Source organism: Panthera pardus, unplaced genomic scaffold (assembly GCF_024362965.1).
Source record: "Panthera pardus isolate Hobbes unplaced genomic scaffold, ASM2436296v1 HiC_scaffold_7, whole genome shotgun sequence".
In the NCBI taxonomy this organism is placed as follows: Eukaryota; Metazoa; Chordata; class Mammalia; order Carnivora; family Felidae; genus Panthera; species Panthera pardus.
The window spans coordinates 23,376,424-23,398,847 of NW_026527002.1; the positions used below are offsets into that span (position 1 = coordinate 23,376,424).

General features: G+C 39.0%; 1 long non-coding RNA gene and 1 pseudogene across 2 annotated transcripts; one reads left to right on the forward strand and one right to left on the reverse strand.

The window, feature by feature from the left end:
• Positions 1-614: 614 nt before the first annotated feature.
• Positions 615-1,770, reverse strand: LOC109269360 (L-lactate dehydrogenase B chain-like; annotated as a pseudogene).
• A 14,290-nt stretch (positions 1,771-16,060) lies between these two features.
• LOC109269530 (uncharacterized) lies at positions 16,061-21,993 on the forward strand. Of its 2 annotated transcripts, none has more exons than XR_008419970.1 (2): positions 16,061-16,117; positions 21,682-21,993. It is a non-coding gene; the product is annotated as an uncharacterized LOC109269530 (long non-coding RNA). The 2 variants fall into 2 exon arrangements; XR_008419969.1 differs by lacking the exon at positions 16,061-16,117 and adding an exon at positions 16,773-16,922.
• The last annotated feature ends 431 nt before the right edge of the window (positions 21,994-22,424 follow it).

Below are 22,424 nucleotides of genomic sequence, written 5' to 3' on the forward strand. Positions count from 1 at the left end.
TCTAGTATCTTTCCTAACTCTTTTAATTGAAGGGTTAAATTTAGTGCACACAGTGAAATTCCCTACTAATAGGAATTGGTACTCTTTTTTTTTTTTTTTTTTTACTCCCTCCACACATTTCCTCCCCCCTCTACCCCTCACACCCACCTCTGGAAACCACCAATCTGTTCTCTGTATCTATGGACTAGTACTGTTTTGTTTTTCATTTTTTAGATTCCACAAATAAGAGAGATCATATGGTATTTGTCTTTGTCTGGCTTATCTCACTTAGCATAATACCCTCTTGGTCCATCCATTCTGTCACAGATGGTAAGATTTCATTCTTTTTTATGACTGAATAATATTCCATTGTATGTACATAGCACAATTTCTTTATAATTCATCCGTCAGTGGACACTTAGGTTGTTTCAGTTTTGGCTATTGTGAATAATGCTGCAATGAACATGGAGGTGCAAATATCTTCTTGAGTTAGTGTTTTTGTTTTCTTTGCATAAATACCCAGAGGTGGAATTGTGGAATTATATGGTAGTTCTATTTTTATTGTTTTTATTATTTTTATTTTTTAGAAGCATACTACAATAGTTAATTTTATTTGTTCAAGAGCTCTGTTGCAAGCACTCAACCAAAGATGGGCTCTGATTCTGTGAGCCCAGATTCATATATTTAGGAAGATAAAAGCAAACTGTGATCCATGTAAATGGATGAAAAACTAAAGGCTCACAGTTAATCACATTGTAGTTTTAAATTTCGACAACCTAGAAGTCGGAACTCACAGGTCTTTTAGGTCCTTCTGGATGTCCCACAAGATATCTGCTTTACTTGAGCTGAGTGACTTCATCATTCTTCAGCTTCCGGATCATAACACTGGTTAATCTCCGATCATTCAGGATACACAGAAGGCTCAGGAAGACTTCATTCTCAATGCCATACATCCCCTTCACCATTCTTGACACTGGATGAATCCTGGATAGATTTTCCAATATGGATTCAATGAGATCAGCCACACTTAATCCAAAGCCCAGCTGGTATATCCTTTTAGCTTGATGGCTTCATAGGCACTTTCAACCATCATCTTATGCACTTACTTCCAATTTTCACTGTCATTGTCTGTTCCCATTTCTGGATTCAGTTCTTGGAGAGAAACGCCACGTTCACTCCATTCCACACAGCCACACCTGAGTCGCCGTGTTCTCCCAGATCCATCCATGGCAGCTGCTGGGACGAATGCCATGTTTTTCAGCCATAAGACAGCAAAATCTAGCGGAATCCATGTTACACCTACTTCCAATCACATGGTGTTTGGGTAGTCCACTTAAGTTTCCAGGTAACCTATGTGAGAATATCCACTGAGTTGGAAACCACGGTTATGATACAATCAGGCCTGTGATTGACTATCTGAGGAATAATGAATTTGAAGACATTAACATTCCTCTTCACCAGATTGAGATGGCTCTCTCCCTCCTGCTGGTGGACTCCTGCTGTTACCACCACAGTCTTAGAATTGGTAGTCACAGAGTAATCTTTATCTGCCACAATTTTTTGGTGTCTGAAGAAATCAGCTCCCATGTTGCAGATCCATCATTTCTCCTCTGAGTTTATCTTCTAAAACATACAGAAGGGCAAGGTCATGAGCCAGAGACTTTCCCAGAATGCTGATGGCACATGCCATACCAACTTGTTCAACACCCATTGCAGTGATCTTATTGTTTGGGATGTTGTCTCTTCTTCTGCAACTGGTGCCATCAGTTTTTCCTTAAGAGTTGCCATGTGCTCAGAGAGAAACTTCTGTAAGAGTCGTGCAAAGAGGGCAATGACAACTACATGTGACTCCTCTGGTGCAGTATCTGCAAGGAGTGGTAGTTCTATTTTTAAATTTTGAGGAACCTCCATACTGTTTTCTATAGTGGTTGCACCAATTCACATCCCACCAACAGTGTATGAGCATTCCCTTTTTTCCACATCCTCAAGAACACTTGTTATTTCTTGTCCTTTAGATAATAGCCATTCTAAGAGGTATGAGCTGATATCTCATTGTGGTTTTGATTTGCATCTCCTTGAGCATCTTTTCATGTGCCTGTTGGTCATCTGGATATTTTCTTTGGAAAAATGTCTATTCAGATCCTCTGCCCATTAAAAAATTTTTATTTCACAGAAATAGAAACAACCGCCTTAAATTTGTATAGAACCACAAGAGACCTTGAATAGCCAAAGCAATCTTGAGAAGAAATAACAAAGCTGGATCATCATGCTCCCTGATTTCAAACTATATTACAAAGCTATAGATTAAAATCATATGGTGTTGGTATAAAAACAGACACATAGATCAATGGAACAGAATAGACAGCCCAAAAATGTTTATTTGATTGCATATATGATTAACTAATTTACAACAAACGAGCCCAGTGGGAAAAGACAGTCTATCCGATAAATGGTGTTGGGAAAACTGGACAGCTAAATATAAAAGAACAAAACTGGACTACTATCTTACACCATAAACAAAAATTAAGTTAAAATGGATTAAAGACTGGCAAGTAAAACCTGAAACCATAGAACTCCTAAGAGAAAACATAGGCAGTAAACTCCTTGACATAGATCTTGGTGATAAGCTTTTGAATCTTACACTAAAGGCAAAGGCAACAAAAGTAAAAATAAACAGTGGGACTACGTCAATCTAAAAAACTTCTGCACAGCAAAGGAAACCATCAACAAAATGAAAAGGCAACCTACTGAATGGGAGAAAATATTTGCAAATCATGTGTCTGATCAAAGGCTAATATCCCAAAATATAAAAAGTTCATACAACTCAATAGCAAAAAAACCAAACAATTCAATTTAGAAATGGAATCTGTACTCTTTACATAATAGCTGATTTTAGGATTGAGGCAAGGAAAGTCTGATAAGCCTAAAACATTGTATTATTCACAAAAGTAAGGAAGTACCTCCTCCCAACCCCCATTGATGGCAACATGTTAAAAATACTCAGAAACCAGCTTGAAATGTTGCTCACTGGCCACAATCTGGCCAATTAGTGCATCAATATGTGTAAGAAGAGTAATAGATTACTACTCATTGAGGAAAAAAGAAAATCGAGGAGTCCTTACTAGTAATACACAGATTAAGTAAGTAAATAAGTGAATAAGTAACTAGGCGAGAAGGGAGTGTTCTTTCTTATATGCCAACTAATAATGGAGTTAGAAGAATAATGGAGTGGGGTGCTTGGGTGGCTCAGTCGATTAAGCAACCAACTCTTGATCTTGGCTCAGGTCATGATCTCAAGATTGGTGAGTTCAAGCCCTATGTGGGGCTCCTTGCTGACAGTGTGCAGCCTGCTTGGGATTCTTTATCTCCCTCTCTCTGCCCCTCCTCTGCTCTCTCTCGCTCTCTCAAAATAAATAAAATAAACTTTTTTAAACAAAGAAGAAGAATGGAGTTACAAAACCACTGTTTTTGTTTTTCTTTTGTTTTGAGAGTAAGCTCATACATGCATTTTCATGAGCATGAGTGGGGTAGGGGCAGAGGGAAAGGGAGAAAGAGAATCCTAAACAGGCTTGATGCCCAGTGAGGAACCTGTCATGGGGCTTGATCTTGACTGTGAGATCATGACCTGAGTGTAATCAAGAGTTGGACTCTTAACCAACTGAGCCACTCAGGTGCCCAAAACCAACATTTTTAACCATTATGGTCCAATTTCATTTAGGGAAGAATCAAATATACATGCTAAATCTAGGGAGGGAAAGTTTGAAGAGAAATTATAATTACAACAGGAAAAACAGTAACTATCCAGTAGGGAAACTGAACAACACCCTAACCAAGTGATCACAATGAATATCACCAATGAAGTGTAAATGGGCATCATCATGTGCCTCCAGAGGGGCCTCACTGAAAGGATGCACTACCCTTTGGTAGCACAGCAGCCAAGAAGCACCAAACTTATCAGGAGGATGCATTAAAAAAACACAACTGGCCTGTGTTTTTCAAAAATGTCTGTGTCACGAGGCAAGGAAAGGCTGTGACGTGGTAGCTAAATGAAATACGTAATCTTGGCCCAAATAAAAATTGCCTATAAAAAAATTCTTAGGACCTTTAATGAGACTGAAAAGTGCACTTTAGATTAAATTCAAATTCCTTATTACTCTTCCTGAATTTACCTTTGTTATGTAAGCATATATATCCTTGCTTAAAAGGGGTAAAGGGCATGGTATGTGCAATCCTCTCTTGAATGGTTTAGAAGAAAAAAAAAATATGTAGACACATATTTTATATATATATATATATATGTGTATATATATACACATATTACAGAGAGAGTTATAAAGCAAAGGTAGCAAATGTTAAAAATTGGTTAATATAGGTATATGAGAGTTTTATTATCCTTGGAACTTTTCTGTAAATTTGAAACTATTTATTTATTTATTTATTATTATTTAAAAAAAAAAATTTTTTTTAATGTTTATTTATTTTTGAGAGAGACAGAGACAGAATGTGAGTGGGTTAGGGGCAGAGAGAGAGGGAGACACAGAAGCAGAAGCAGGCTCCAGGCTCTGGGCTGTCAGCACAGAGCCCGACGCGGGCCTCGAACTCACGAGCTGTGAGATCATGACCTGAGCCGAAGTCAGACGCTCAACCGACTGAGCCACCCAGGCGCCCCTATTTATTTATTTTTAATGTTTATTTATTTTTGAGAGAGACAGAGACAGAATGTGGTATGGAGCCTTGCATAGGTCTCCATGCTGAGCATGGAGACTGCTTAGGATTTTCTCTCTCTCTCCCTCTGCCCCTTTCTCCTGCTTTCACTCTCTCTCTTTATCTCTCTCTCAAATAAATATAAAACAAAAGATATTTAAAAGTATCTAAAAATAAAATTCAAAAATTAATTTAAAAAGACAAAGGGATACTGGCATTATACCTTTCTAGTCACCCCAATAGAATTTGAGATGTGGACTCACTCAAAATTCTGCTCTTTTTACCAGTATGTTCCAACAAGAGTATGGCACTTAGGATAAATGAGTGCTATAATCTTGCAGAGGCAATTTCTTTCTTTCTTTGTTTTTTAAATATATTTTTAAATTTTAATTTATTTATTTAATTTTATTTTTTATTTTATTTATTTTATTAAAAAAATTTTTAAACGTTTTTTCATTATTGAGAGACAGAGACAGACCATGAACATGGGAGGGGCAGAGAGAGGGGGAGACAGAATCTGAAACAGGCTCCAGGCTCCAAGCTGTCAGCACAGAGCCCGACACAAGGCTCAAACTCACAAACTGCCAGATCATGACCTGAGCCAAAGTCAGAGGCTCAACTGGCTGAGCCACCCAGTTGCCCCCAGAGGCAATTTCTTAATTAAAAAAAAAATGTATATACATATATGTGTATATACATATATACGTATATATATGTATACATATGTATATACGTATATATGTATATATGTATATATATTGGTTGTAGAAAGTTCCAGTTTCCAGACTTTTGCAGTCCTTAACAGTTAATGTTGAAAATTCAGCCCTTAGGATCTGGACAACTTTTGGTTTATTTCCTTTTAAAGAGAAAATGGCCTATAGGCGGGTTAATACACAAATCAAAATAGTCTCATTCATCAGTGTCTAATGTCTGGCACACAGTAGATGGCAGTGAATATTTATCATTGCAGATTAGGATCACTAACTCAAAAAAAGATTACAGAGTCATCCAGAGGTAAGGTTGCCCTGAAGGGAGAGTGGTTGGAGGTGGTGAGCTGGAGAGACATGCTGGATGAAGTGACTGTCAATGAAATTAAAGATCACATCTTTTATATCACAATTGTGTTGATGTTGGGTTCTGGCTGTCAGAGTTCAGGAGGGTTTTATTCAGGGCTTTGGAGAGGTAAGATGCAAACTTAGACCTGAAAACAATGAAGTGAAATACTCACTGAGGGTGGCTGGGAAGAGGGTATGTGGCAGCAGTGGGGCACTGCCATTGTCAGTGACCTTTTTCCGGTTGAGGTTGACTGGAATTTGCTCATGTTAGTTGTTGCTAGGTGACCCACACGTTTGTCATTTTGAATTGGCCTGATGTGCTTCATTTTGCTTTTCTGCTTGTTATTGTTGGGCATATGGATTACTTATAATGTTTGTAATTAGAAACAACACTATGAAGATTTGTGTGTGTGTGCGTGTGCGTGTGTGTGTCTATATACACACACACACATATATATAGGTGTGGTTTACTCACTTGGTGTGTATTCTTCCAAAATGGACAAAAGACATCCATAATTTTATAGTTGTTTTTTTTAAATATTACCAGATAGCTTTCCAGAAAGTTGAACTAATTCACATTGTTTCTTTCTTTTTGTTTTAAGATCCTAATGTTTTATTTTTTAAATTCACATTGTTTCTTGTAACATATAAATATACCTGCTTTCTCACAGCCCAGCCAACTATGGGATGCTTGTAAGCACATTTACACATTACACATCTTAAATTGTCAAGAGCAAAATTTAACTGATATGATAAAAATGGATGAATTCTTAATTATGACTTGAATTAGAAAAGGATGATTAGGCAAGATTAAAAACTGAAATTTTGGCATTCTAAAGGTTAAAATAATGACCAAGTGCCAGGCATATAGTTTAGTGGAAATCAAATACTAAGAATGTAATATATACGAATAAAGATGTTCTGAAGATTCAACTTGTTAGAATTTTAGGAGATGGAACTCATTACAGGACTTTGGCATTAAACATATCTTAATTGAGTTCTTGTTCTGCTATTTACTAGCTTCATGACCTCAGGCAATTTCCATAATATAAAAAAAGTGAAAAGCTTCCAGTTATTTGAAATAATTTAACGTAATACTTACACAAAATAAAAATGAAATTTTCCAGTATACAAAATAAATTAGGGGTAGAACTATTTACCTCACAAAAGTGGTGCAAGGTTAAGATGAGGGAACTTGGAATGTGGTAGGTTTGACATAAATGGTATTTATCTCCCCTGACCTTGCTTTTCCATGTTTTCTTTTTATACTAAACTATCCAAAGATGGAAACTAGCAATGCTTTAAAACAAAACTTAGGGCCTGGCGCTCCAGGCCTCTTTGTCTCAGTGGCCTTTGGCTGTCACCAATCACAGCTGCTTCTCAGCTTTGCCTGTCATTCTCCAGAGTCTGGCCAGTCCCTGTCAGCTACTGGGTGTGCTTCAGAAGATGCCCAGGTAGCGCTCAGGTGGGTCAAGTTCTCTACCATTGGACTAGCCCAGGAGCCCAGAGCCCTCCATTTCTAGTTGGTTTTCAGGTGGGCAGCCAGGGAACAATGGCCCCAGACCTGGATCTACCACCAATCCAACCTCAGGCTTTATTCTCTTCATCTGCCAAGAGAAGGGTTTGAACTGGATCATTTCTAATGGTCCTGGCTTGACGAAACAGGAAAACCTACACATAATTTACTCTGTCAAAGAATTCTATTATTTTCTCATTTTGTCTTGAGTGTTGTATGCTTTTACAGCTTAGTTAGAGCTAGATTGTATAATGTGAGTCAAAAATTACAGATGAACCCAAACTCTCACTTCCCAGTTTGAAGTAAATTTTTGTTCATGGGAAAGAGTGGATTAAGAGGAACGTAAAAAGAAATCTTTCAACTTGACAATCTCCTGAGTACAAGATAGCTGAAATGTATGAGACAGAAACTATTTCTTCTCTTCATTAGAAGTAAGTTAATGTGGTTAATTCATGAATGTTTAGATGGGATAATTTGCTCAGAGAAAAAGAATTGGTCATCTTTGAATTTTTGAAGAAGGGAAGTATAAGGCAATGTAAGTCTGTGAGCTACCTTAACTTCTGATTGCCCGTAAGTTCTCCATATGCTTTGCCCTCCCTGTAGACACCCCTCTCTAACTTGATTACCAAGCGTTATTTACTTTTCTCATGAACGCTCTATCAGGAGACTATTGTCTGATGAGTTTTGTTCCCCAATAACTGAGATCCAGAATAGACATCATTCTCCATTCATTCAAAATGTCCGTCCTGAGTTCCATTCCCTGCCGGGCTCTGTGACTGATGCAGAGGATACAAATAGAAAAACACTTCCCTGTCTTTGAGGCTGCACAGGCTTCTGAGTCCAGAGGTTAGAGGATAAAAAGCAAAGATCAAATGGGAAGGAGCGGTTTCATGCCTTAACATTATATAAGTATAAAGACCTCTCAGGGAACAACGGATGGAAATACAAACACAAAGTCTATAAAAATGTCTGTGACAAGAACAAAGAGATTGTTCAGTTCTACTTACAGCAGAGTGACTAAGAATCAAACATGGACACTTGCATTTCTAGGTCTATTGTTTAAAGAAAACTTGAAAAAGTGCTATTCAAGTACAAATAAACTAATGAGAAACTGTAAAAGCCTTTAGCTGTAAGGTATTATTACTGTGTCAGGCAGGGTCTCAGCAGAAAACAGATGACACACTTAAATTAGGATAATTTAAGGAGGGTTTAATAAAGAACTATTTACGGAGGACCAAATGTAGGGAAACCATGCAGAATAGCGCAGTACCCAGGGTTAGGATCAGTGGACTCCATTATTCCTCAAGAGTAGGGGACCGCGTACAGGAACTGGAGACAGAAAGTGTCTGTCTGAGAGATGCTGAGACCCCCTACCTCCTTTGTGCATCTAGACCAGCTGGAAGTAGCCCCACAGGGAGGGATTGCACTTTGCTACCTCCCTCAGAACTCCTGCTGGGCTCTCCACTGACTGAACCCAATGACACCAGAATGCACAGGGGCTAGTTGTCACAGTGTCGCAGGCCAGTGCACACAGCAGCGTAGAGAAGGGGTGAAGGGAAGATCAGGCTGCTTGTTTCACTTTGAAAGTTGGATAAAAAAAAAAAAAAAAGAAAGAAAGTTGGATAAAGCATGGAGCCCAGTAACACAATCTTTGTGCACACAACGGAAGAGAAAAGCTACTCTGCTCCTGGAGTGCAATGATAGGGGACTAGTAAAGACATGGTGGGAGTGCTGGTTATACCTGGCTTTGCGTCCTGGCTCAGCCATTAACCGTGTGACTTAAGCCTCAGTTTTCATCTCTAAAATACTGGCGATAACAATATTTAACACTTCAGATGGTTGTGAAGATTAATAACACAATGTGTGCAAAATGCCACTGTCTGAAATGTAGTAATCTCTCCCCAAATGATGCCTATGGTAATGATAATCAAGACTGTGTCAATGTAACCATAATCCAATCAACCAGTATATCTAGCCAGATCCAAGACCATGTTATGTTAAATTCCAAGCATCTTCCCCATTTGTTCCCTTTCTTCTATACTCATGCTGCTACTTAGGTCAGGCTTATATACCTCTTGACTGGTCTTCGTGCTTTTAGGCTTTTCTCTCTTACCCGTCCTTCATTCTGCAGCCTTGGGTCTTTTGCCCTCATACCCTCCACCCTTAGCACATCTGAATCAGCCTGTCCCCCACAAGCCTCAGTGTGCCATGCAGAACAGTGTACAAAACCTGCATGCACAGTTTAGGGAATAATCACAAAGCACTCTCTAGGTTAAGAAATTAAACATTTCTGTTTTCCAGAAGCCTCCCCACTCCTGAGTGCCCTTTTCTTGATTACACAATCAGCCCTCTCTCCAAGAAGTATCCACTCTTCTGATTTCTGTGATAGCATTTTGATTTAAAAAAAAAATGTTTATTAATTTTGAGATAGAAAGCATGAGGGGGGAGGGGCGGAGAGAGACAGGGAGACAGAGGAACTGAAGTGTGTGCTGACAGCAGTGAGCCTGATGTGGGGCTCAACTTAACAAATCGTGAGATCACGATTTGAGCCAAAGTCAGACGCTCAACAGACTGAGCCATCCAGGTGCCCAATGTTTTTGCATTTAAATTTTACCTCCTGTGTATGAATCTTTAAATGTTATGCCTCATTTTACCAAATCCAAGAAGATCTCTTTTTCATATTTTAGCATATCTGAAGTTGAGATATGCTTATGATGATGGCTTGTCATGGTTTAATTTGCAGCATTTTTTTCTTTATGAGAAAAGGTATAAAATATAAATACAGAAATATAAAATAATGGAGTGTTTTACAATCAATGGCACCTTAGATTTAATGCAGGCTACTTTGGATTGTTTCTGAACTGTGAGGATAGAATTATACTGTATGTAATCTTTTACCTCTGTCTTCTTTCTGGTCAGCACAGTGTCTGTAAGACTCCTTCATTTTGTGGCCACATGATGTTGTTCATGTTGTCTATTACAAACAATGTTGCCATGAACAATCTTGTATGTGTACCCTGTGCTCACAAGGCCTACAACAGTTGACAAAGGCACCGTAATTTCTCTCGACTTCTGCAATATTATCCAAACACCAACCTTAACCCTCATCCCAACTAGAGCAATGTATTTGAAACACAGACTTGGTCATCTCATTTCCCTGCTTGAAACATTTTAATGGTTTCCTGCTGTTTTTAGAATCAAGATCCATATCTCTGATACAGTTTTAAGTCCTTCTAAGCCAGCATCAGCTCCCACCATTATTCTTACACATCTTTTCTGTAGGCTAATTAGCCACAGTGGCCTTCTATTCCGTTCTTTAAACAAGCTTTCCTCCAGGACTCCTCTCTACCCCACCTCAACCTCCAGCCTGATTAAATCCATCCATCCATCAATCCAAGTTCTAGCCTCAACTCCTCAGAGAAGCCCACCTTCTGACCAGCGTAGGTCAGGACACTTTACTGTCTTCTCAAATGCTCTTCTTTTTGGAACATAGATTTGCTGCTGAAACAGAGACCATGGTGAATTTAATAAGACAGAAGTCTCTATCTTTTGCTGACAATATAATGTTGGCCTTAGCAGCCCAGGATTTCTCTAGAGTCTCTCTGATGTTGGGAGCCCAGAATTTTTCTACCTCGTTGTGTGGACATCTCTAAGTTACCCTCACCAGCATGCTTTAAGACAATTCACCACCATATTTCCATTTCAGTCAGTGGAAGGGAGAAAGAGGAAAGGGAGGGCATAATCACTCCTTGTAAGGGTATGACTCAGGAATTGTGCTTATTACTTTTACTCACCTCTCACTGACCAGAACTTGGTCACATGGCCACATCTTGCTGCAAGGGAGGCTGGGAAAAGTAGTCTTTATTTTGGCAGCCATATACCCAGCTTTAAACCTGGAGATCTGTTACTGTAGATGGAGTGAATGGATATGGGGACACCTAGTGGTGTCTGTGGCAGTACAGCCAACCCAGGTTGCAATGATACACTAATTAGTGTGATTATTTGATTGATATTTATCTATCCCCCTAGGACTGTAATCTTTACAAGAGCAGGTATCATATTTGTTTCACTCACCATTATGTCCTCATCATCTATCCCAGTGCGCGGTACATAGTACTGATGTGGAAACATTGGGATTTGGAGCCGATGGCCAAGGAAGAATGCTTGAGATGTGTTCAATGCAAAAACGTGGTTTTATTAAAGTACAGGGAGAGGACTCATGGGCAGAAAGAGCTGAACTGGGGTTGTGATAGGTGACTGATTATGTACTTTCAAGTTGGGAGTGTGTTAGGGATGGCATAAGTCTCTAAGGAATTTTGGAAGCAAGGTTTCCAGGACCTTGAGGGGGCTAGCTATTGTTAGGAAAAGGCCATTTATTACTGTCTAATAAACCTTTAGTTATAAGACCATGAGATGTATATCAACGGGCTATATGCTTGGAGGATGATTGCTAATACTTATCTTGGGGGGTAGAGATAAAGGAAGTTTCCATAGGAATTTTTGTATCTTAAAGGAGGCTTACAGGATCCCATTGGGGTCAGGATAATGTTAAGCTTTTGCCTTTTGCCTTTGGCTAAGTATTAATATTAACACCAAGGCAGTTGCATTCCTAGAGGAAGGTCACTCTGCCTGTCTCAAGGACTTGTCAGTGGGCTGTACACTGTAAAGAAATTTAATTTTTTCTTTTACCTTTGCTTCCCATGTCAGTATGACCTTAAAAGATATTTGTTGAATGCAGGAATGAATATATTGGATCTCTGACTATGTCCTGTGTTCCTGTCTCATGCTTGATGCTCCACCTAGATCAAAACACTTGTGGTTATCTAGTAATGTACTCATTATCCATTAAAAAACACTTTGCTAATCTGATAAGCAAAAATAGTCATCTCACTGTTTAAATTTCTTTGATGACTTTTGAGATAACACAAATTTTCATATATTTCCATTTATACTTCTTGTTATAAGATTTGATATGACTAATTCTGTCAATGTCTCTTGAGGTACACTAAGAGTTTAACACAGTAGATTTCAGTCAAATAAAGTCCAAGTTCGGTAGCAACTTCAGGGACTTGCTTGATCGAGGAGTAGAATATAAAGTAATGCTTGAATTAGGGCATTCATGCAATTCTACGTGGATGTTATTTCTCAAGTTTGAGCATTCCACAAGGGTCGGGAAGCAAAGAGTTAAAGGTTACATGCCCTCCTTAGAATATCACCTCAGGGTGATACTGTGATTTATAATAAGGAATATATATTTGGTCTTTGTCTCTATTTCTGGTGCAGAACTCCTAAAATCCTTGAAATTTCCTAAGTGATAAAGTTTCACGATATTCCTAACAAGCACCTTTCAACCACACCTGAGATTACGTTAATAAGATGACTATTGGAATGCATCTAAGGGTGGGGCGGGTTGCCAGGGGAACCAACCTTGTGACTAGTTTAGTCCCACCCCTGACCTCTGAAGAGGGAGAGGGTCTCCAGGTGAAATCAATTGCCAATGGCTAATAATTTAACCAATCATACCTGTGTAGTGAAGCTTCTATTAAAAACCCAAAGGACAGAGTTCAGAGAGCTTCCGGGTTGGTAAACCGGAACACATCTACGTGGCGGGTCCCAAACTTCACCTGGACAGAAGTTCCTGTGTTCGGGACCTCTTGCTGTTCATTTGTATCCTTTGTCATAAACCGGTCATCTGGTAAGTAAATGGTTTTCCTGAGTTCTACGAGCTGCTCTGGCAGATTAACTAAACTCAAAGAGTGGGTTGTGGAACTTCTGATTTTTAGCCAGTGGGTCAGAAGCACAGGAGATTAACTTGGACTTTCGATTCACATTGGAAGTGGCTATCTCCAAGTGGATAGTGTCAGAACGGAGTCAAATTCGTAGGACACCCGGTCCGTGTCCTTGGAAGATTGAGTTAATTGCTTGGTGGTGTGGAAAAACACATCTGAGATTTTTTTTCTCAATTGCTATTTCAGGAAATATCCATGAGCTCTGGTAGCCAGTAAAGATTAATGTTGTATTGATAAATGAAAACATCTAGTTAAGACTTGGTGAGCATGATGGTCATCTCACTCACAATCACCCAACAAACTGCACACCACTAGGTACTTAAATGTATGTTAAATGATAAGAATATAAACATTATAAAACAATATATTTAATATGGACACACTGAATGAGGCTATATAAAAAACGAAAACATGTAAGGGTAGTGGGATTTAGATTTTATTACTATTTCAACATTTTTTTCTTTAATATTGTTAATGAAGCTAAATCACAGCACCTGTACCATCACCACCACCAATAATTCTCTTAGCGGTGCCCTTTTCAAGATACATAAGACCTATAAGATATTATTGGTATAGAGAAGAGTAGAGGGAGCTGTTCTAAATATAAGCATGCATGTGGCCAGTGTGCGGAAGACACATTTTCCTGTATAAGATTCAATTTACAATTCTGAAAGCCAAGAGAGGAAGCAATAATTCAAGGCAAAGGAAGTGAAGAGCTTCTATTTCCTTAGTGTTCATGAGCAGGCCGGATGTGGACATTAGTGCTAATGAGAACAGCCTGTTTTCAGACAAAGAGCACATGCCAGGCTTCCCTGTGCAGATAACCCAGGATCAGTACAATGCTAGCAACCAAGAACTCCGCTGTTTTCCTTTTGGTATAAGCTGGGCATAACTGAGAATAGCCTCTTAATAAGTTGCTCTGTGGCTGCTCAAATACACTTGACTGTAGGGCCCCCAAGGTACACAACTTCCTACTAATCATCTAAGCTAGGAAGCTTCTTTTCCTAATGCCAGAATCCATAGCAGAGTTCAATTTTACTCACTTCTTGATGCAAATTACTTGAGTTTTCAAGTTCAACTATTGTCTTGAGTAAAATTTAGTCATGTAGATGACTGAGATGTGCAAAAAAGGAAGATGCTGAGTGTGCAAAAAAGGAAGAAGAAAGGAAAAAGAAAAAGTACTTGATAATATTGTTGATAAGAGAAGAAGTCATTTTGGAGGAAGGGAGGAGATTTTGGTGGATGGGTAATTTTAGCCACAGGAGAGTAACATGTGTGTGTGTTATCATCTCCATTACCGTTTCCGTTAAAGTGGCAGCCCTGGGTTTCCTGGGAGGCTGGTTTCCTGGAAACCTTTAGTTTCCTCCAATCTAGCTCAGTTTGTCCTGAGTAGGCTGATACATTTCTGACCCTTCCTCTTCTGTTCTTGACAGAGGTCTACCCTTCTGCTATCAGAAGGAACAAGAACTAAAAAAAGACAAAGGAAGGGGGAAATGCTGGATGGGAGCTTAGAGGTATTGGCCATGGGACCTGGAAACCAGGCACTCTTTTTGGGAGAGAGCTGTAGTAGCAAACCCAACTACAGAAGGTGGTAGTACGTGGTAGCCAGAGAGTTCGTTGCTGGAAGGGCTTTAGATGCCACTAGAAACGTACCTAGAATGTGGGGTACATGGGAGTGATGGAAACTTGCTTCAGGGGGTGAAACTCCCATGACATCAGTTGCATCAGTATGAGGGGCTGAAAGTTCAGATCCCTAAGTTGGGGGGGGGGCAGTTGGAGCAGGCTGGGTGTAAGACAATGGGACGCATGCTATAATGGTTAATGGAAGGGCACATGCACAATTTAAATTTACCATGTGGGGATACTGGCTCAATGTGGTCAGATCTTCTGATTTTTCAAGAGAAGGGGTAAATTTGGATTTTTATGCTAAAAATACAATCATGAAATATCAGCAATTGATTTTAAAAAGCTAAAAGCACCATGCAGGTCATTATCATACCTGTCAAACAACACTTGCATATTTCACAACTCTTGGAACTCAATCTGTCAAAAAGTGGAACTCATTAGTTAGTATTCACCATTTCAGTAAATGATGCCACTGACAGCCAGGAAATTCAAGCTAGAAAGGTGGGCATGAGCCCTGACCCCTTCCTCTCCTTTACTACTCCCGTCCGTTAGGTGAACTAACTAGGTAGGTTCAACCTTCTGAAATCTTACACCTGTTCCCTAATCTACATTCCCTACTCTCTTTGCTCAGGTTTTCACAATTTCTTTCCTAGCTAACCCATTTCAAACCTGCTAGTGACCTATCTCAAATAAAAACTGAGACAACAGCTCTGCCCCCTCAAATTTCATTTTAAGCCACTACCTATAGGATGAAATCATTGTGTTGTGGCATGGCACACATTTAGTCTCCTATTCTGACCCCTGTCTACATCTTCAGTCTCATTCTGACTTTGCTTTCCTCCTATTCTTATTTTTTTTTAATTCTTTTTTTTAACATTTACTCATTTTTTGAGAGACAGAGCATGAGCAGGGGAGGGGCAGAGAGAGAGGGAGACACAGAATCCAAAGCAGGCTCCAGGCTCTGAGCTGTCAGCACAGAGCCTGACACAGGGCTTGAACTCACAACCTGTGAGATCTTGACCTGAGCCAAAGTCAGATGCTCAACTGACTGAGCCACCCAGGTGCCTTGCTTTCCTCCTATTCTATGCTCAGATACTGCAGTCCCTATAGCTCCCCTAAGGATCATGCTATTCTATTCCTCTCTACCTTTGCTCTTGCTGTTCCTCTTACCTACAGTGAATGCCCTTGCATTCTTGTACCAGGTGTGTTCTGTTCTTAGAAACACAAACCCAACTCAAACTGGGTTTAAATGATAAGGAAGACTTACTGATTTATGTAAGTAGTAGGACAGGCTTCAGGGGTGGTCTGGTTCAGTGGCTCAGTGATGTCACAAAGAACCCCTATTTCTCCTTTACCATGTTCTATTGGGTCCTCTTCATTCCAAGGCTGGCATTACAAGACAGCTGCTGACCACCCCTGAGTTACCTACCTCCTTGTCCACATCTGAGGTGGAGGTAATTGTATGGTGGGGAGAGAGCAGATGGTTTCCAGAAAGTCTCTCAAACAGCAAGAAACACTCTTCTCTAGAATTCTTCAGTTGGTGTTGCCCTCAATCCCATTAGCTGACATAGGGCCATTAGCTGTGGCCAGAAGATAGGATTATGTGGTTCAGAGTGCTACCTACTTCCCCTTGAGAGGGGTGGGATTGGGTTCTTTGGTAGGATATGGGCTTCACTGGGTAAATGTGGATACTTAGTCTGAAATTGGGATGGTTTCCTATTAGAGGGGTTTGGATGTCAGGAAGGATACAATAATATTATCAGTACTTTTTTTTTTTTTTTTAAAGCTTGAAGCTTTAGGATTATTATTTTTTTATGGAGGTATAACTGGCATTGCATTATTTTAGCTGTACAACATAATGATTCAATATTTGTCTATTTGCAAAATGAGCACAGTAAGTTTAGTTAACATCTATCATCATAGTTATAATTCTTGTGCTGAGAACTTTTAAGACTTATTCTTAACAACTTCTAAACATGTAATGTAGCGTTATTGCCTATAGTCACTATAGTCTGTACATTACAACCTAGGACTTTTTATTTTATTTTATTTTATTTCCTTCCCTGCTGATTTTGTCCTTATCCACTTGACAGAAACAAATGACTCATTTCTCAAGGTTTGAGGATGGCAACAACTTAAAGTTTTCAAAGTCAACAGCAAATTAACTGACATAGAAACCAAAGCTGAGTTCAGACAGACAACCAGATTTGCTTTGTCCTTGGATTGTCAGTTCAAAACCTGGCTAATTCTAATGTGAGTCCAACTTGCTGTCCATATAGCATTAAACTATGGGTAGTACCTTAGTTTTGGTTGGTGAGTTAAAAAAGAAAAACACAAATTCCAATAACTGTACCCATTCTTTGCCTTCCTCTTCTTGTTAAGTATTGGATTTTAATATATTTTTTTCTGTGAATGAATGTCATTATTTGAGATCTGCATATAATACAGCTTTTTATTTTACCATTTTTTAAGTTTTATTTTTTAAAATTTATACCCAAATTAGCATATAGTGCAACGATTTCAGGAGTAGTTTCCTTAGTGCCCCTTACCCATTTAGCACCCCCCCACAACCCCTCCAGTAACCCTCAGTTTGTTCTCCATATTTATGAGTCTCTTCTATTTTGTCCCCCTCCCTGTGTTTATATTATTTTTGTTTCCCTTTCCTTATGTTCATCTGTTTTTTCTCTTAAAGTCCTCCTATGAGTGAAGTCAGATGATTTTTGTCTTTCTCTAATTTCACTTAGCATAATACCCTCAAGTTCCATCCACATGGTTGCAAATGGCAAGATTTCATTCTTTTTGATTGCCAAGTAATACCCCATTGTATATATATACCACATCTTCTTTATCCATTCGTCCATCGAGGGACACTGGGCTCTTTCCCTACTTTGGCTATTGTTGGTAGTGCTGCTATAAACATGGGGGTGCATGTGTCCCTTTGAAACAGCACCCCTGTATCCCGTGGGTAAATGCCTAGTAGTGCAATTGCTGGGTCGTAGGGTAGTTCTATTTTTAGTTTTTTGAGGAACCTCCATACTGTTTTCCAGAGTGGCTGCACCAGCTTGCATTCCCATAGGACTTATTTTATAATGAGAATTTGATACCTTTTGATTCCCTTCACCTATTTTGCTCCCCCTCCCCTATCTCTGAAAAGTATCAATTTGTTCTCTGTATCTATGAGCTTAGCTTTTTCTTTGTCTAGGTTCTCACATATAAGTGAAATCATATGGCATTTGTTTTTCTCTGCCTAGCTTATTTCACTTAGCATAATACCCTCAAGGTCCATCCACGTTGTTACAGCAGGATTTCCTTCTTTTTATGGCTGAAAAAGACCACATGTAATATACATACCACATCTTCTTTAACCATTGATGTACCCTTAGGTTGTTTCCATATCTTAGCTATTGTAAATAATGCTGCAATGAGCATAGGGGTGTGCATATTTTTTTCAAATTCCTCTTTTTATTTTCTTTAGGTAATTATCCAGAAGTAGAATAGCTAGATCATACAGTAGTTCTATTTTTAACTTTTATTGGAAACTCCATACTGTTTTCCACAGTGGCTGCACCAGTTTGCATATCCACCAGCAGTGCACAAGTGTTCCCTTTTCTTCACATCTTCACCAGCACTTGTTATTTCTAGTCTTTGTGATGGCAACCATTCTTTTTTAATTTTTTTTATTTTTTAATATATGAAATTTACTGTCAAATTGGTTTCCATACAACACCCAGTGCTCATCCCAAAAGGTGCCCTCCTCAATACCCATCACCCCCCCTCCCCTCCCTCCCACCCCCCATCAGCCCTCAGTTTGTTCTCAGTTTTTAAGAGTCTCTTATGCTTTGGCTCTCTTCCACTCTAACCTCTTTTTTTTTTTTTTTCCTTCCCCTCCCCCATGGGTTTCTGTTAAGTTTCTCAGGATCCACATAAGTGTGAAACCATATGGTATCTGTCTTTCTCTGTATGGCTTATTTGTGATGGCAACCATTCTAAGAGGTGTGAGGTGATATCTCAGTGTGGTTTTGGTTTGCATTTTCCTGATGATTAGTGATGTTGAGCATCTTTTCATGTAATCAGTACTTTCTTTTTAATCTTCATTTTATTTAATAAGTGTTTGAGCACCTACTATGTATTAGGCACTCTTTCTAGGCACTTGCGTTTCAACATTGAACAAAACAACTTCCACTGAAAACAGATAGAAATTAAGTAAATTAACTTATAAACAAGATAACTTGAGTTTGAAGGGAGGGGTTTATAGTCTAGTAGATTTAAGACCTGTTATGAATGAGCTGTATTGAGGTTCCCTAGGCAGCAAGTTTATGACTCAATAGATGTGAACCAAGTGTGCATTTTGCTGAGTCAAGTTTGATTAGCTATTATCTTGTAGAGCAGGAATGAAGAATTTTTTTAGTGGAAGTGTGGGGGAGAAGTTGAGAAGATCTTATATGTAGTTTTATCTTTATGTGAAGACAGAGGAGAGGGGGAAAGAAATGAAGCAACTGCCATGAGAGGAAAGAAAGATACTTAAGGGGGATTTTGGGGGAGGGCTTACTTTATGTTGTATAAAAGCCTACACCTTTATTTCTTTAAAAAAAAAAAAAAAAACCTTGGGTAAAGTCTACATTCCATGAACAGACACTTCACAAAAGAGGATAGCTTAATGGCAACATGAAACATGAAAAAGTGCTCTACGTTATCAGGAAAATGCAAATTAAAACCAGAATGAAGGGGGTGCCTGGTTGGCTCTGTTGGTTAAGTGTCTGGCTCTTGATTTTGGCTCAGGTCATGATCTCATGGTTTGTGGGTTCGAGCCCCACATTGGACTCCATGCCGACAGCGCAGAGCCTGCCTGGGATTCTCTCTCTCCCTCTCTGCCCCTCCCCTGCTTGTGCTCTCTCTTTTTCTCTCTCTCAAAAACAGATAAATTTAAAAAAAAAAAAACACCCAACAAAAAACAGAACAAGGTACTTCTATACTTCTACCAGAATGGTTGAAATGAGAAGACTAATGATAACAAGTGTTGGGGGAAGCTGTGGAACATTCAGAATTCTATATTGCTGGTGGGAGTATAAATTGGTAGAACACTTTATTCATTCATTCATTTATTTTATTTTATTTATTTTGAGAGAGAGAGAGAGAGAGAGTGTGAGTGTGTGGGGGGAGGGGCAAGCAGGGGAGAGAGGGAGAGAGAATTTCAAGCAGGCTCTGTGCTGTCGGCGCAGAGCACAATGTAGGGCTTGAATCCTCAAACTGTGAGATCATGACCTGAGCCAAAATCAAGAATCGGGCGCTTAACTGACTGAGCCACGCAGGCACCCCGGTAGAAGACATTTAAAGTTAACCAGATACCATTTATAATCCAGCAATTCTATTCCTGGGTACATAGGCAACAAGAATAAACATTCAGCACACCAAAACACATGTGAAAGAATGTTCGTTGCAAATGTATAATGGTCCCAAACTGGAAATAATCCAAATACTCATCAACAGCTGAATGGAGGTGTTAACTATATTAGTATTGCAAAAACATATCCATACATTGGAGAACCTCACAGCAATAAAACACTACAGCTGCTGGTGGGGCGCCTGGGTGCCTCAGTTGGTTAAGCGTCTGACTCTTGGTTTTGGTTCAGGTCATGGTCTCTTGGTTTGTGAGTTCAAGCCTCGCATCGGGCTCTGTGCGGACAGTGTGGATCCTGCTTGGGGTTTTCTCTCCCTCCCTCCCTCTGTCTCTTTCTCTCTCTTCCCTTCCCCCACTCATGCTCTCTTTCAAAATAAATAAACTTAAAAAAAAAAAAGAACTACTGCTGCTTGTAACAACATAGGTAAATCTCACAGACATAAAAGCAAGTGAAAGAAGACACACAAATTATATGAACTTCAAGAGCATACAAGGGTGCCTCAGTTGGTTAAGCATCCGACTTTGGCTCAGGTTATGATCTCAGGGTTCGAGCCCTGCGTGGGGCTCTGTACTGACAGCTCATAGCCTGGAACCTGCTTTGGATTCTGTGTCTCCCTCTCTCTCTGCCCCTCCCCCCTCCTGCTCTGTCTCTCAAAAATAAATAAACATTAAAAAAATTATTAAAAAAAAAGAAAAAACAAGAAATCTAATCTGTGGTGATACAAGTCAGCATATTGAGTTTCTTTTTTGGGGTGGGGGGTGAGTTTTAACTAGAGTGTATGAAGAAGCCTTTTGGGGTGTTGAAATTGTTCTGTATTTTGATCTGCGGGTGTAAACGCATAAAATCTTTTTAGCTATACAATTAAGATATGTGTCCTTTACAATATCTAAGTTATAGCAAAGTCATTTTTGAAAATTCTACGTTACACATCAATACCTTCTTAATTAGATTTGTATCTGTGGTTTTGATTAGATACTTCTGAGACTAAGCAGATGTCGCCTAATAAGGCACAGTCACATGTGATATTATACATAAATAATTATAATAAATTACCTTTCCAGGTTTATCTCTCACACTTCCTGACATATACATTATATTCCAGCCAAATTAGATTATTTGTTCTTCCTTCAACACCCTATCCTTTCCACTTTGTCTTTGCTCATGTTCTCTGTATATTAATTTTTCATAAGTTACATCACATTTTAAATGAGCCCAGAAAACTTTCTTTTGAAAGGAAACAAGTCTTGTTAGGCCTTTTGAAAAATGAAGAATCTCAAAATCTTATTACACCATTTATTTTTTAGGAAAAACTCAGATTTTCATATACTGAGCTTGTCTAAGATGAAAATCACAAGATTCAGAAATATTCACAAAGAACAGCTAGGAAATGTTATTAGCAATAGTGAAAACAGCTCAGAGTGATAATTCTGTAAGGCAGTGTCAGGTAGAGGAATGAACATAGTCTTTGATGTCAGATGGATAGGATTTTGATGTGTTTTTGCCACTTGTTAGTGGTGAATTCCCCTAGGTCCCTTAAATTCTTTTTGATAAATTGTAGTAGCTTCTAAAAAGTAATGGTGGTAATGGTTCTATATCCCCTTTCGACTTTTCAGTCAGTTTACAGTGATAGCAAGTTGTAGACCAACTTTAATCACACAGAGATGCCAGTTACTGTGTTGTAAGGATGCCCGAGCAGCTCTATGGAGAGGCCTAGGGGGTGAGGAACGGAGGCCTCCTACAGCAGTGTCATGGATGAGCCATCTTGGAAAATGCTCCTTTGGCTCTGGCCAAGCCTTCTGATAACGGAAGCCCAGGCTGTCCCCTCGACTGCAACCTCATGAGAGACTCTGAGGTAGAACCACCCACCTGAGCCTCTCCTGGATTTATGACCTATAGAAAAAATAAATATATATAATGTATTTTAAGACTGCTAAGGTTTGGGGTCATTGTTACTCAGTAATAGATAGCTAAAACAACTAGGCTAGTATTCCACTGAAAAGTCATCTGGTAATCTCTTTTCACTATATGTAAGTCTTGGACACTAGAAACAGATTCCTTAACTTTTGGGGATGCATGTATGTGTGTATATTATATATATATATATATATATATATATATATATATATATATATATATATATACACATATATAGTTTTTTTTTAGCCAAACTTCATAATCTTTTTATAATCAACACATTGAAATACATTTCTTAGGAAATTGCTTTTTTATTTAAGTAAATGATTGATTTAAAAAAAATTTTTTTTTAACGTTTATTTATTTTTGAGACAGAGAGAGACAGAGCATGAACAGGGGAGGAGCAGAGACAGAGGGAGACAGAGAATCCGAAACAGGCTCC